The sequence below is a fragment of the Triturus cristatus genome, chromosome 3_2 (genome assembly GCF_964204655.1).
Source record: "Triturus cristatus chromosome 3_2, aTriCri1.1, whole genome shotgun sequence".
Taxonomy (NCBI): domain Eukaryota; kingdom Metazoa; phylum Chordata; class Amphibia; order Caudata; family Salamandridae; genus Triturus; species Triturus cristatus.
The window spans coordinates 1,218,709,393-1,218,722,227 of NC_140584.1; the positions used below are offsets into that span (position 1 = coordinate 1,218,709,393).

The 12,835-nt window shown below is 49.4% G+C and overlaps 1 long non-coding RNA gene across 1 annotated transcript; it reads left to right on the forward strand.

The window, feature by feature from the left end:
- Positions 1 to 4,865: 4,865 nt before the first annotated feature.
- On the forward strand, positions 4,866 to 8,732 carry LOC146859498 (uncharacterized). The gene is made up of 2 exons (XR_014980130.1): positions 4,866 to 4,944; positions 6,383 to 8,732. It is a non-coding gene; the product is annotated as an uncharacterized LOC146859498 (long non-coding RNA).
- The last annotated feature ends 4,103 nt before the right edge of the window (positions 8,733 to 12,835 follow it).

A 12,835-nucleotide genomic window follows, 5' to 3' on the forward strand; every position in this document is an offset into this window, starting at 1 on the left:
GGCGGGGCTCGAAGAGTTCAGCGCCGCCTACCTGGACGATATCGCTGTGTACAGCCGCCACTGGTCCGACCACCTCCACCACCTCCGAGAGGTCCTGCAAGCCCTCCAGCGGGCCGGCCTCACAATCAAGGCCGGCAAGTGCCAAATTGGTCAGGGGTCCGTGACCTACCTCGGACACCAGGTGGGAAGCGGTCTGGTGGCCCCTCTGCAACTCAAAATCGCTGCCATCCAGTCCTGGCAACCCCCAGTCACGCAGACCGAGGTCCGAGCCTTCTTGGGACTCACCGGCTACTACCGGCGGTTCGTGAGGGACTATGGCAGCATTGTGGGGCCCCTCACGGGTCTCACGTCCAAAAACCACCCGAAGAAGATTAACTGGACCCCCGACTGTCAAGCGGCCTTCGAGAAGCTGAAAGCCGCCCTGTGCACCGCCCCTGTGCTCCAGGCCCCCGATTACAGTCGGGAATTCATTGTGCAAACGGACGCCTCCGACCACGGCATCGGGGCGGTTCTCTCCCAGCTGAACCCCGAGGGTCTTGACCAGCCGGTGGCCTTCATCAGCAGACGCCTCCTGGCCCGAGAACAGCGCTGGAGCACAATCGAGAGGGAGGCCTTCGCAGTGGTGTGGGCCCTCAAAAAGCTCCGGCCCTATCTCTTCGGTACCCACTTCCGGGTGCAAACCGATCATCGACCCCTGCAGTGGCTAATGCAGATGCGGGGGGAAAACCCAAACCTATTGCGCTGGTCCATCTCCCTGCAGGGGATGGACTTCACTGTGGAACATCGACCGGGCCAAGACCACGCCAACGCAGATGGCCTGTCATGCTTTTTCCGCCTCGACGAGGAGAGTCCCCAAGAGGATGGGTGACTCTCCCCGCCTTCAGCTGGGGGGGACGCATGTTGGACAGGCCACATGAAGGGCTTGCTCCCTCCCCGCATGACAGGGCCCAAGCCCCGGACTCCCAGGTGTTACCCACAAGAGCAACCCGCACCCCGTCTCCCGACGGAACTCCTGCCCCCGGACATCCATGTATCATGGGGCCGAACCACTACCGGCTCCCCCGGCCGGATCAGCCGCCATCTTGGACACTGCACCACGAGGCCGCGTGGCCTCAGCTCGACCCTAACCCTGGGCCTGGCCCGGCCCCGACATCCCGGCACCACCATCCACCCAGGAGGTGAACGGACCACTTGGCAGGTCAATGGGAGAAAGAAGTGTCGATGGCTCTCCCCTGCCAGGTGCCGATCGCCCTCCAGCTCCCCCGGGCGCTGGCTCCACCCCCCTGCTGGGTGTCTGGACTCCCTCATCCCGGACCCCCCGACCTCCAAGTGCGAGGGTCCGTACATCAAAGGGCGCCAGACCTATAACTAGGGCAGCTCCAGAGCAGGAAGGCAGTTGTATCCTGGAGTCGAGAGACACCGAGAAGAACTCAGCCTTGACGGACTACCGGCACTGCCGTAGCCCTGCCTTGTGAACTATCGTCCTGCCTGCTGGCGCTGCCGCGGCCTTCTGCATCCTCCATCCTCGTCGGGACCTGCTGGCGCTGCCGCGGACCGTTGTAACGACCACCTTCATCGGGACCTGCTGGCGCTGCCGCGGAACGTGTAACGACCACCTTCATCGGGACCTGCTGGCGCTGCCGCGGACCGTGTAACGACCACCTTCACCGGGACCTGCTGGCGCTGCCGCGGCCCGTCCAAGCTAGAACACCGAGCTCGAGGATTGTGAGCTATCCACCATACCATCTCAGCTACCAGATTGGTAACCAGACTGTCCCGCTACCCCCTTTCCCAAACCAAGAGACTAGAATCGAGGGGACCCCTGAGTCCAGACCTCCTTGTACCATTCCATCGTACCTTAAGAAATCGCTTATAAAGAACGTTAAATCCTATCCTTGTGTGGTGTATATCTGTGGGGGGAAGTTACTCATCTGTACGATCGCTGGAGACGGCTCTCCCCGGAGACCTCTCCCCTTGTCCTCGGCCGACCCTCCCGGTCCGTCTAACAGATGTTCACCAGCGCTCATTAGATCTCTAGTTTCAAGAGCGAGATGTTCACCAGCGCTCTTAAGATCTCTAGTTTCAAAAGTGAGATGTTCAGCAGCGCTCTTAAGATCTCTTGGTTCAAGAGTGAGGTGTTCACCAGTGCTCTTAAGATCTCTTGCTTCATGAGTGAGGTGTTCACCAGCGCTCTTAAGATCTCTAGTTTCAGGAGTGAGGTGTTCACCAGCGCTCCTAAGATCTCTGGCTTCAAGAGTGAGGTGTTCTCCAGCGCTCTTAAGATCTCTAGTTTCAAGAGTGAGATGTTCTTCAGCGCTCTTAAGATCTCTTGCTTCAAGAGTGAGATGTTCTCCAGCGCTCTTAAGATCTCTTGCTTCAAGAGTGAGATGTTCACAGGTGCTCTTAAGATCTCTGGTTTTAAGAGTGAGATGTTCACAGGTGCTCTTAAGATCTCTAGTTTCAAGAGTGAGATGTTCACCAGCACTCTTAAGATCTCTAGTTTCAAGAGTGCGATGTTCACCAGCGCTCTTAAGATCTCTTGCTTCAAGAGTGAGATGTTCAGCAGCGTCTTAAGATCTCTTGCTTCAAGAGTGAGGTGTTCACCAGCGCTCTTAAGATCTCTTGCTTCATGAGTGAGGTGTTCACCAGTGCTCTTAAAATCTCTTGCTTCAAGAGTGAGGTGTTCACCAGCGCTCTTAAGATCTCTTGCTTCATGGGTGAGGTGTGCACCAGCACTCTTAAGATCTCTTGCTTCAAGAGTGAGGTGTTCACCAGCGCTCTTAAGATCTCTTGCTTCATGGGTGAGGTGTTCACCAGCGCTCCTCAGATCTCTTGCTTCATGAGTGAGGTGTTCACCAGCGCTCTTAAGATCTCTTGCTTCATGAGTGAGGGGTTCACCAGCGCTCTTAAGATCTCTTGCTTCATGAGTGAGGTGTTCACAGGCGCTCTTAAGATCTCTGGCTTCAAGAGTGAGATGTTCACCAGCGCTCTTAAGAGCTCTAGTTTCAAGAGGGAGATGTTCTCCAGCGCTCTTAAGATCTTTAGTTTCAAGTGTGAGATGTTCACCAGCGCTCTTATGATCTCTTGCTTCATGAGTGAGGTGTTCACAGGCGCTCTTAAGATCTCTGGCTTCAAGAGTGAGATGTTCACCAGCGCTCTTAAGAGCTCTAGTTTCAAGAGTGAGATATTCTCCAGTGCTCTTAAGATCTCTTGCTTCATGAGTGAGGTGTTCACAGGCGCTCTTAAGATCTCTTGCTTCATGAGTGAGGTGTTCACAGGCGCTCTTAAGATCTCTTGCTTCATGAGTGAGGGGTTCACCAGCGCTCTTAAGATCTCTGGCCTCAAGGGTGAGATGTTTACCAGTGCTCTTAAGAGCTCTAGTTTCAAGAGTGAGATGTTCACCAGCGCTCTTAAGATCTCTTGCTTCAAGAGTGAGATGTTTACCAGTGCTCTTAAGAGCTCTAGTTTCAAGAGTGAGATGTTCACCAGCGCTCTTAAGATCTCTAGTTTCAAGTGTGAGATGTTCTCCAGTGCTCTCATGATCTCTAGTTTCAAGAGTGAGATGTTCACAGGCGCTCTTAAGATCTTTTGCTTCATGAGTGAGGGGTTCACCAGCGCTCTTAAGATCTCTGGCCTCAAGGGTGAGATGTTTACCAGTGCTCTTAAGAGCTCTAGTTTCAAGAGTGAGATGTTCACCAGTGCTCTTAAGATCTCTAGTTTCAAGAGTGAGATGTTCACCAGTGCTCTTAAGAGCTCTAGTTTCAAGAGTGAGATGTTCACCAGCGCTCTTAAGATCTCTAGTTTCAAGTGTGAGATGTTCTCCAGTGCTCTGAAGATCTCTAGTTTCAAGAGTGAGATGTTCTCCAGCGCTCTTAAGAGCTCTAGTTTCAAGAGTGAGATGTTCACCAGCGCTCTTAAGATCTCTTCGTTTCAAGTGTGAGATGTTCTCCAGTGCTCGTAAGATCTCTAGTTTCAAGAGTGAGATGTTCTCCAGCGCTCTTAAGAGCTCTAGTTTCAAGAGTGAGATATTCTCCAGCGCTCTCACGATCTTTAATTTCAAGTGTGAGTTCAGCAGCACCAGATTTGAGCTGCCTTCACCCCTCCTCTTTGATACTGGAAACACTGTAAATAAATTACAGAAACACACATCCTAAAAGTGCTCCATGCAGAATCACGTGGCTAAAAGAGGCGGGACTGGCACAATCCTTCACATTAAAATGAATCAATTCGAGAAGTCTCTCACCGCACATTTCTGATGAGACAGACTGTGAGAAAGGATTGTTGATAATAGTGAAGAAAAGTGAGTAGAGCTCACACTGCAGGGCGCGCTTCCTGTTCCCTGGACACTGCTTCGCTGGCCAGTGAGAGCCGCACGAGCCTCGTGAAGGGCAGTTTCTCTGGTTTGGTCACTCAGGGAGTTTGGTTTTTATGGCACAATTTAGCTCACCAAGTAGAATCAGAAAAGTGGATGGATTTACGTCATCAGGGTTAGGATGCATGAGTGAATACACACATCGAAGGTGCTAATGTGGGGCGAGAAGGCAGTGGGTGGATGTGAGAGAGATCTGGCTGAGACAGGGGACTTGGGACAGGCACCCCACCAGCTCTTGTGTCCAGCGGACCATGGCGAACCCCCCCCCACACACACACACTCACACACTCACTCACATACACAGTTCCAGATGTGGAGAATGTGCAGTTACTGCTTCGCTGAACATAACCCACCCTCCAATTCTGCACACACAGACCCTGCAGGCATGTCAGGAAACAGTTAACTCTCTGTGGGCAGGTCTGCGGTGGAAAGAGCTGAGGGTGGAGCCGGGGTGAACACTACCACCCTGTGACCCGCTCACACACCTGTGATCTTCGGCAGCCCCTGCACACCAGAGGAGGCAGCGCTGGGAATGGCTTCTCTGCGCCTCTTCACCGGGCTCTTTGCGTTGGGTGAGAGGAACCTCGGGGATTGTGGAGGGGTTGGGGTGGACAGGGGTACACACGTGGAGTGTGCTGGGGGTAGATAGGGTACATGGAGATGGTGAAGGGTTTTGGAAGGATAGATGGGAGTACACACAGGGGAGTGTAGAGTGGATATATGGGGTACATAGGGGACGTGGATGGGATAGATGGGGTACACACAGGGAGTGTAGAGTGGATATATGGGGTACATAGGGGACGTGGATGGGATAGATGGGGTACACACAGGGAGTGTAGAGTGGATATATGGGGTACATAGGGGACGTGGATGGGATATATGGGGTACACACAGGGGAGTGTAGAGTGGATATATGGGGTACATAGGGGACGTGGATGGGATAGATGGGGTACACACAGTTTGTGTAGAGGGGATAGAAATGGCTCACAGGGTGATGTGGAGGGGATAGCTATGGGTACACACAGGGGTATAAAGGGGATAGACAGGGGTGCACACAGAGGGGTGTCGAGAGGATCATACGGTTACACATGAGGTTCTGGAGGGGGTTGAAAGGGGTACACACCAGAGGGGGGGGGGCGGGAGCTCAGACGCCATCCTAACAATACAGGACACTTTACACCTCAGCTGTGGTCAGCATCTGTATCTTGACGCCTCTGGCTTCTGCTCGTCTGTTCGACTGATGTCCCCGGCTCCATGAGGCGCTTTAGGGTGAAGAACTATAATAAGAAGAATAAGAATAAGAATATTAATAACATTATGATAACGCTAACAATAATAATGATAATAGTGAGAATTCTTCATGACAAACTGGTGACGTATCCAGGCTTCTGCTCTGAGCCTTCATTCTGTAGATTTTGTTTTTAATATTGATTGATTAATGATCAGTTTGTGTCTTTGTAACTAAGATTTTAGTATTAAATACAATTTTAAACGACGTCACCTTATCTGCTATTGACTGAACATTTCCCCCGAGAACCATCTCTGAATATTGACCCAAAAAGTGAGTTCTTCCCCTGCTTTCTCCCTCTACCAGCAGACGTCACAACGCAACTGTAATATGTTATTACAGAGAGAAGCATTCGCGTGTTCTTATTATAGGTGACTAGTGATGTCACTGTTGGAGTTTAGTAAGTCAATTACAGACCATTTTTTGCAAAAACATCCACTGTACACCCACATATTTCCTGTGCACCCCAGCCTTCACTGTACACCCACATTTCTCTTGTGCACCCAGTGTTCACTGTGCACCCACATTTCTCCTGTGTACCCCAGTGTTAACTGTGCACCCACATTTCTCCTGTGCACCTCAGGTTTCACTGTGCACCCACATTTCTCTTGTGCACCCCAGTCTTCACTCTGCTCCCACATTTCTCCTGTGCACCCCAGTGTTCACTGTGCACCCACATTTCTCCTGTGCACCCCACTGATGACCCTCCTCTCATTTCGCAGGTGTTGCTGTCGGTGACTCTGTCTTCCAGTCCCCCCACACTCTACAGGTCACCGAAGGACAGAGGGGCTCTATTGAGTGTAATTTCACCACAACTAGCAGTAGCCCAGATCTCTTCTGGTACCGGCAGCACCAGCACCGTCCTCCCCACAAGCTCCTCCACGTCGCCAAATACAAAGAACATGACCATTCGGCGGACGGAGGCCTCTCAGCGGCCATGGACTGGGATCGGAGGCAGGTGTGGCTGCAGCTGTCCTGGGCCAGCCTTGAGGATGACGGTGCAGTGTTCTACTGTGCACTGAGGGCCACAGTGACAGAGCCACAGTGCACACTCATGCAAGAAGTGAGGACACGCCTCTGAGCTCCTCCAGCTGCAGGGAAACATCCAGCCTCATGCAATGCAAAGATGCAAAGCCAGGAGCAGAGGAAGCTTGCAAAACAGAAACGGGTCGATAGCTGAGGATATGTTATCTTTATTTTGATTTCTGAGGTGAAAAAAACCTATATTTTGAGGAGAAAAATCCCTGGAAATACAGAGTCTCTAATGCACATTTCTGCTCAGCCCCATTGAACGTCCTGGCAGAGTTTATCAGTGCCTATCTCCCACGCACATCTCTCCTCAGCCCAAACATGTCCATCAATGTCTGTTCGTCCCTCACAAATATCTACTCAGCTGTTTTATGTATCCTGTCAGTGTTTCTGCACCCTTAGAAATCTTTTATGATTTCCCTTGTATTTCCTGTCAGAGACTAGCTCTCATTCAAGGATTTCTCAGTCTCCTTGTATGTACATATATCAGTATCTGCGTACCCCTCACACATCTGTCTTCACCTCCTTGTACATCCTAATACCTGCATCTGTGTACCTGTCAACCACCTCTCCTCAGCCCCCTTGTACAGCCAAATATCAGTGGCCATGTACCCCTCACATCTCTCTTCATTCCCTTATACATCCAAATATAAGTATCTGATCCCCTTTTGCACATCTCTTACACCCCTGTACATTCTTATGCATTCCCCTCACACATCTCTCCTCAGCTCCATTCTCCATCCGAATAGCAGTATGGGTGTCCCCTTAAACATCTCTCCTCAGACCTCTTGAATATCCTAATATCAGTATATGTGCAACCCTCACACATCTCTCCTCAGCCCCCTTGTACAGCCAAATATCAGTGTCCATATACCCCTCACATGTCTCTCTTCATTCTCTTGTACATCCTAATATACGTATCTGGTCCCTTTTGCACATCTCTTACACCCCTGTACATTCTTATACATTCCTCTCACACATCTCTCCTCAGCTCCATTTTCCATCTGAATATCTGTATGGGTGTCCCCTTACACATCTCTCCTCAGACCTCTTGTATATCCTAATAAAAGTATATGTGTAAGCCTCACACATCTCTCCTCAGCTCTCATGAACATCCTAAAAACAGTATATGTGAACCCCTCACATATCTCTCTCTGCCCCTTGCATTCCTAAGATCAGTATGTGTGAACCCCTTACACATCTCTCCTCAGACCTCTTGTACATCCTAATATCAGTATACATGTACCCCTCACACATCCATCTCTTGTACACCCTAATATCAGTATACATGTACCCCTCACACATCCATCTCTTGTACACCCTAATATCAGTATGCATGTACCCCTCACACGCCTCTCTTCTGCCCCTTGTAAACCTAATATCAGTATACGTGAACCTATCACACATCTCTACTCAGCTCTCTTCTACTTCCTAATATAACTATATGTGTACTCTGAGACATCTCTTTTCTGCCCCTTGTAATCCTAATATCAGTATACGTGTACCCCTTACACATCTCTCCTCAGCTCTCTTGTACATTCTAATATCAGTATGTGTGAACCCCTTACACATCTCTCTGCTGCCTCTTGAAATCCTAATATCAGTATACGTGTACCTATCACATATCTCTCTTCTACCCATTGTACATCCTAATATTAGTGGATGTTTGGATCCAGCTGGCACCCTCATCGATCTCGTCCATAAGGACTTTTCTCCAGAAAAGCAACGCCAGAAGATAAGCTTTCCACCAGGAGAAGCCTGGCTCCTCTATCCGACCATGGTCCATTGTGATCAGCCTTAACTTTTGACTTTGAACCAGTCTAGCATGACCAAAAACCCTTGGGTAGCACTTGGTGCTTCTCAGCACTAGAAACCTATCCAAGTTTGAAAAATCACATGTCTGGTTCCCTACAACTGATTTCTCTTGTTTTGGTGCCTCATTGTTGCTTGACATTTTCTCTGTTTCTGAAAATCGGAGAGGGATTTTAATCTTGTTGTGTTTTCTACTTTTTAACTGTATGACACTGATAAATGCTTTACACATTTCTCCTGTTTTATACCTGCCTGCTCTGTGCTACAGCTACCAAGGATGGAGCTTGGGGTTAAATAATCGAGACCCGCCTGGACCTAGTAAGGAATTCTGCCAGTATTAAGTAAGGAGGACTACCATCCCCTGCAACTAATAATCCATTTTCTTTAATGATGAGATATGATTGGCTACTACTACACCAACAAAGGTATCACAGCCACTACTGTAGTGAGTTCTCTCTGAATACGTACAGGCATTGTTAAGTTAGCATAACCACGTTAGATGTTAGAAAGCCATCTTTTTGCTTTTGCACACGGCACTGCGTTTACATGTTATTTCTTAAAACAGACTGTTGACTCGAGACTTGCTTCACACAAGCGCGATCTGTTGCTACTATCCCAAGCTCTGCGCAGCGACCTTGGTCTGTACATGGTGTGACAAACAGTCTGGGGTATTACACAATGCATGTTTTTCACTCTAGGTTGATCGGCCCACTATTTAGCCATAACACACGCGCAGCTGCAAATGCCTGAAAATTAGTGCTTTTAGTATCACAGACATCATGTTTATTATTCAGACCGAAGACGAGCCTTCCTGCGAGAAGTCTCCTGATGCTCCTGTGATGTGATTTCACTAAGCTGATCTTTGAGGTATGGGGTCCCCTATTCAAGCCTAAGAGACCTTCTATTAGCATAATAATAATATTAGCTTCTTAGTAAAGGGAAGGTGGTAGTATCCACTGTCATTATAAAATGATCACCCCTTTTATATTCTATGGTATTGTAACTATGTTGCTGGTTTTGATATTAATCATTTGTCTGCTTGTATTAGCCAAAGTACTGCATCTTAGGACACGTGGTCTATAAAAATAAACCCCCTTTTATTTACAACGTGTCTCTGTTGATTATTGTTGTGGACTGATGTGAGAATAATATACGAACAGGTATTTCCGATTCCCACCATTCCTGAGTATGTACTGAGTCGCTTGTTCTGGGTTGTCTACACATTGGGACCGCCGAGCTAAATCTCGGATAACTAATGGGACACTTATGCTAGCCGGATACTGGGCTCTGGGTTCTGAGGTGAGTTTCTGGTACACCACAATTCACTGAGGTCCTGGGGTTCTTCGCATAGTTCTGTGTATCAGCAGAATCCCTGCAACATGGCGCACCTAACGTTTGGTCTATGAGTTGAAACGCTTTAGTAGTGCTTACATTTAGTCCACAGCACCCTCATTCTTGTTTCCGGATAACAAGTCTGACGGATTTCAAACCTACCTAGTTCTATTGATATAGGTTCCTTCAAGCTTGATTATTAAAAAGGTTATTGAACCCTTGTGCTACTGAATACTTGAAGTGTAGCTTGTCCTTATGGCAATTAATATTGCGGCGCATAGCCGTGCGGCCCTGAAACGTCACTTGACGCAGTATGGGGTGCCGGACGCGGGCATGGACGTCATCTTTGTGGTGGGAGCCGATGCGGCTCACCCCTTTGAGTTGTTCTACTCTTGGGTGACGATTCCGGCAGTCAGTGGTAATGATAATACATTTCATTCTTACACTGCCACTGCCGTGCCTGCTGCCTATGCGCCTTATAGGACACAGGAGATACCAATATCTGCTTGGCAACATCAGATTTGGTTTAATGGCGCCCTCCCCCATGTGGTTATACCGCCGAGAATGGGCCCTTTATCAATTGCGGGGGCCACTTGGCCGGTACTAGCCGGATTTACGCCTCATCCCCGTTACCTCACGGTGACGGTGGATGAATTGCGTGTACTACACACTGCCCTTATAACAGTATATAGGGCGTTAGTGCAGTATGTGTCGCGCACTGTACAGGCGGGGGCGCCTGTTAGTGCGGGACAACCTAGTGATCGCCACGCGGTGGTCATTAGTCCTGTTATGGTCAATTCTGTTGTGGGCAAGCGCCCCCTCACAAGGGATGATTATCCTTTTTGGCTTGCTGAAAAATTTGACCAAATAGAGGCGGTGTATCCGCATACAACTCCTGTGGAGAAACACAGGATCCTCACCATTAGTTTGCCTAAAGACTTAGTTCCCCATATAGATGACTGTGTATCCTGGGGTAAGATTTTTGCTGCGACATACGCGCAGTGCTTCGGCACTCCGTCTATGTTACAGCTGCCCTCCATCATTAAACAGGTTCAAGAGGACCATGGAGCGGAGTCTGCGATAGAATTGGGGATGCGGCTCCTCGGAGATTTTGGCCTGGTGGCTACCATGATAATGGGAAACCTTAAGGGTGATGCGTTGCACTTTCAGGTTCGTAATGAACTGAAGAAGGTTGCTGAAGAGGACAAGCCGCAGGAATTTGCTAAAATAATCGCAGAAGCATATCGTGATTTGGGTCGTAGCTCTTTAGGAGTTAAGCCTGTGATCAAGAATCCCGATTCTAAGCAGCAGGGTAAGGCAGGAACTTCTGGTAAGGATGAACGACCCTTTTTTCCAAAACAAAAGTGGCCGTTTAAACAACAGGGCAAGCAGCAGCAGAAACAGGGCTCTCGGCCTGCCTCTCCCGTACAGTCAAGTAGTGAACGCACTTATGATCTGCGAGATCGTGCTACTATTAAGTCTCCTGATAGATTTCAGGTTTCTGAACCGCGTTCTCCTCGTTCTTCACAGGAAACATCGGCTACACAGTCTGGTGGCGGAGGCGGTGGCAAAGGTCGGGGTGCTCCACAACAGCGTGACCAACCCCGACAGACTGAGGGTAAAGGCAAGCAGGACGAGTTTGCTCGACAAAGACCCCCGTTTCAGAAGAAGAAAGTGGCGGCTCTGACGGCAACATATGCCTCAGATAGTGCGGACACAGCTTCGGAACCGGACATGGGCGCTGACGCTACTAGACAGCGCAGCGGAAATTACCATAGTCCGTCAAGCTCTGCGTCCATTTCTGGCGGCGACAGCAACTGATGTATTGGTTACTGTTGAAACAGCTGACACCAGAGTGGCTCCCCCTGATAGACTTTATGAAATAGTCTTATTAATAGAGGGTGACATACAACGTACTATAAAAGGGATTTTTTGGGATAATCTGACCACCACCTATGATATCCTCCTAGCGGAGGCAGATTGGCCCCCGGCCTTCATTTTGGACGCTCCTAGAGGGGAGGAGAAAATCCTCCCGTCCTTTGCGCACACGGTGCCTAAGGACCAAGCTGAAATGTACGCTGGTGAATGGGCGCTGGCGCTTGCGCCAGCGGTATATCGTACTCAGGTGGGTTGGGACCGGTTGTCCCCCTGCCATGAGATTCCATTGCGGTCTATGCCCCAGCCTCAGCCCCAATATCCCATGCGTCGTGAAGCTAGACCCCACGTCGCGGCGATCCTTGAACAATTGGAATATCAGGGTGTAATTGAAACATGTGTGTCCCCTATGAATAACCCTTTATTCACTGTGACGAAGCCTGACGGCTCGTACCGTTTAGTTTTGGATTACCGGCACCTAAACTCCCATTGCCGGACCTGCGCGGTACAAAATACACATAGCTCGGCTCTAGTCGACAGTCTCGTGCGTAAACGATTTAAAACGACACTTGACATTTCCAATGGCTTTTTTAGCCATAACCTGTCCACACTGAGTAGCCAGTGGACAGCGTTTACTTCGGGCGGTAAACAAAAACAGTTTACGAGATTAGCCATGGGCTACAAAAATAGCCCTGGCGTCTTTTCCGCTCGCGTGGTTTCCCTCTTAGAAAGAATAGACCCCGAGGCATACTCCTATGTTGACGATATCTACCTCACGGATGACGAGCTGTTGCCGCATCTGTCTCGAGTCGACAATATTGTAGTGAGTTTTGCTGACTATGGCTACAAATTCAATTTTGCGAAGTCTCACATCGCGGAATATACAGTGTTGTTTTTGGGCTACGAGCTCAATAATGAAGGAAAGGGGTTAGCTCCCCACTTTCTGGAGAAGTGCGCATGCTTGAGTGCGCCAACGACACTAAAGAAATTACAATCTCTACTGGGCTTTCTGAATTTCGGCCGTACGTACATTCCTGATTATGCCCAGCGTATCAAGCCGCTTTACGCCTTGGTACAACCCACATTTTCGAAGTCTAGCTGGCAGCTGGAACATTCTAAAATTTTAC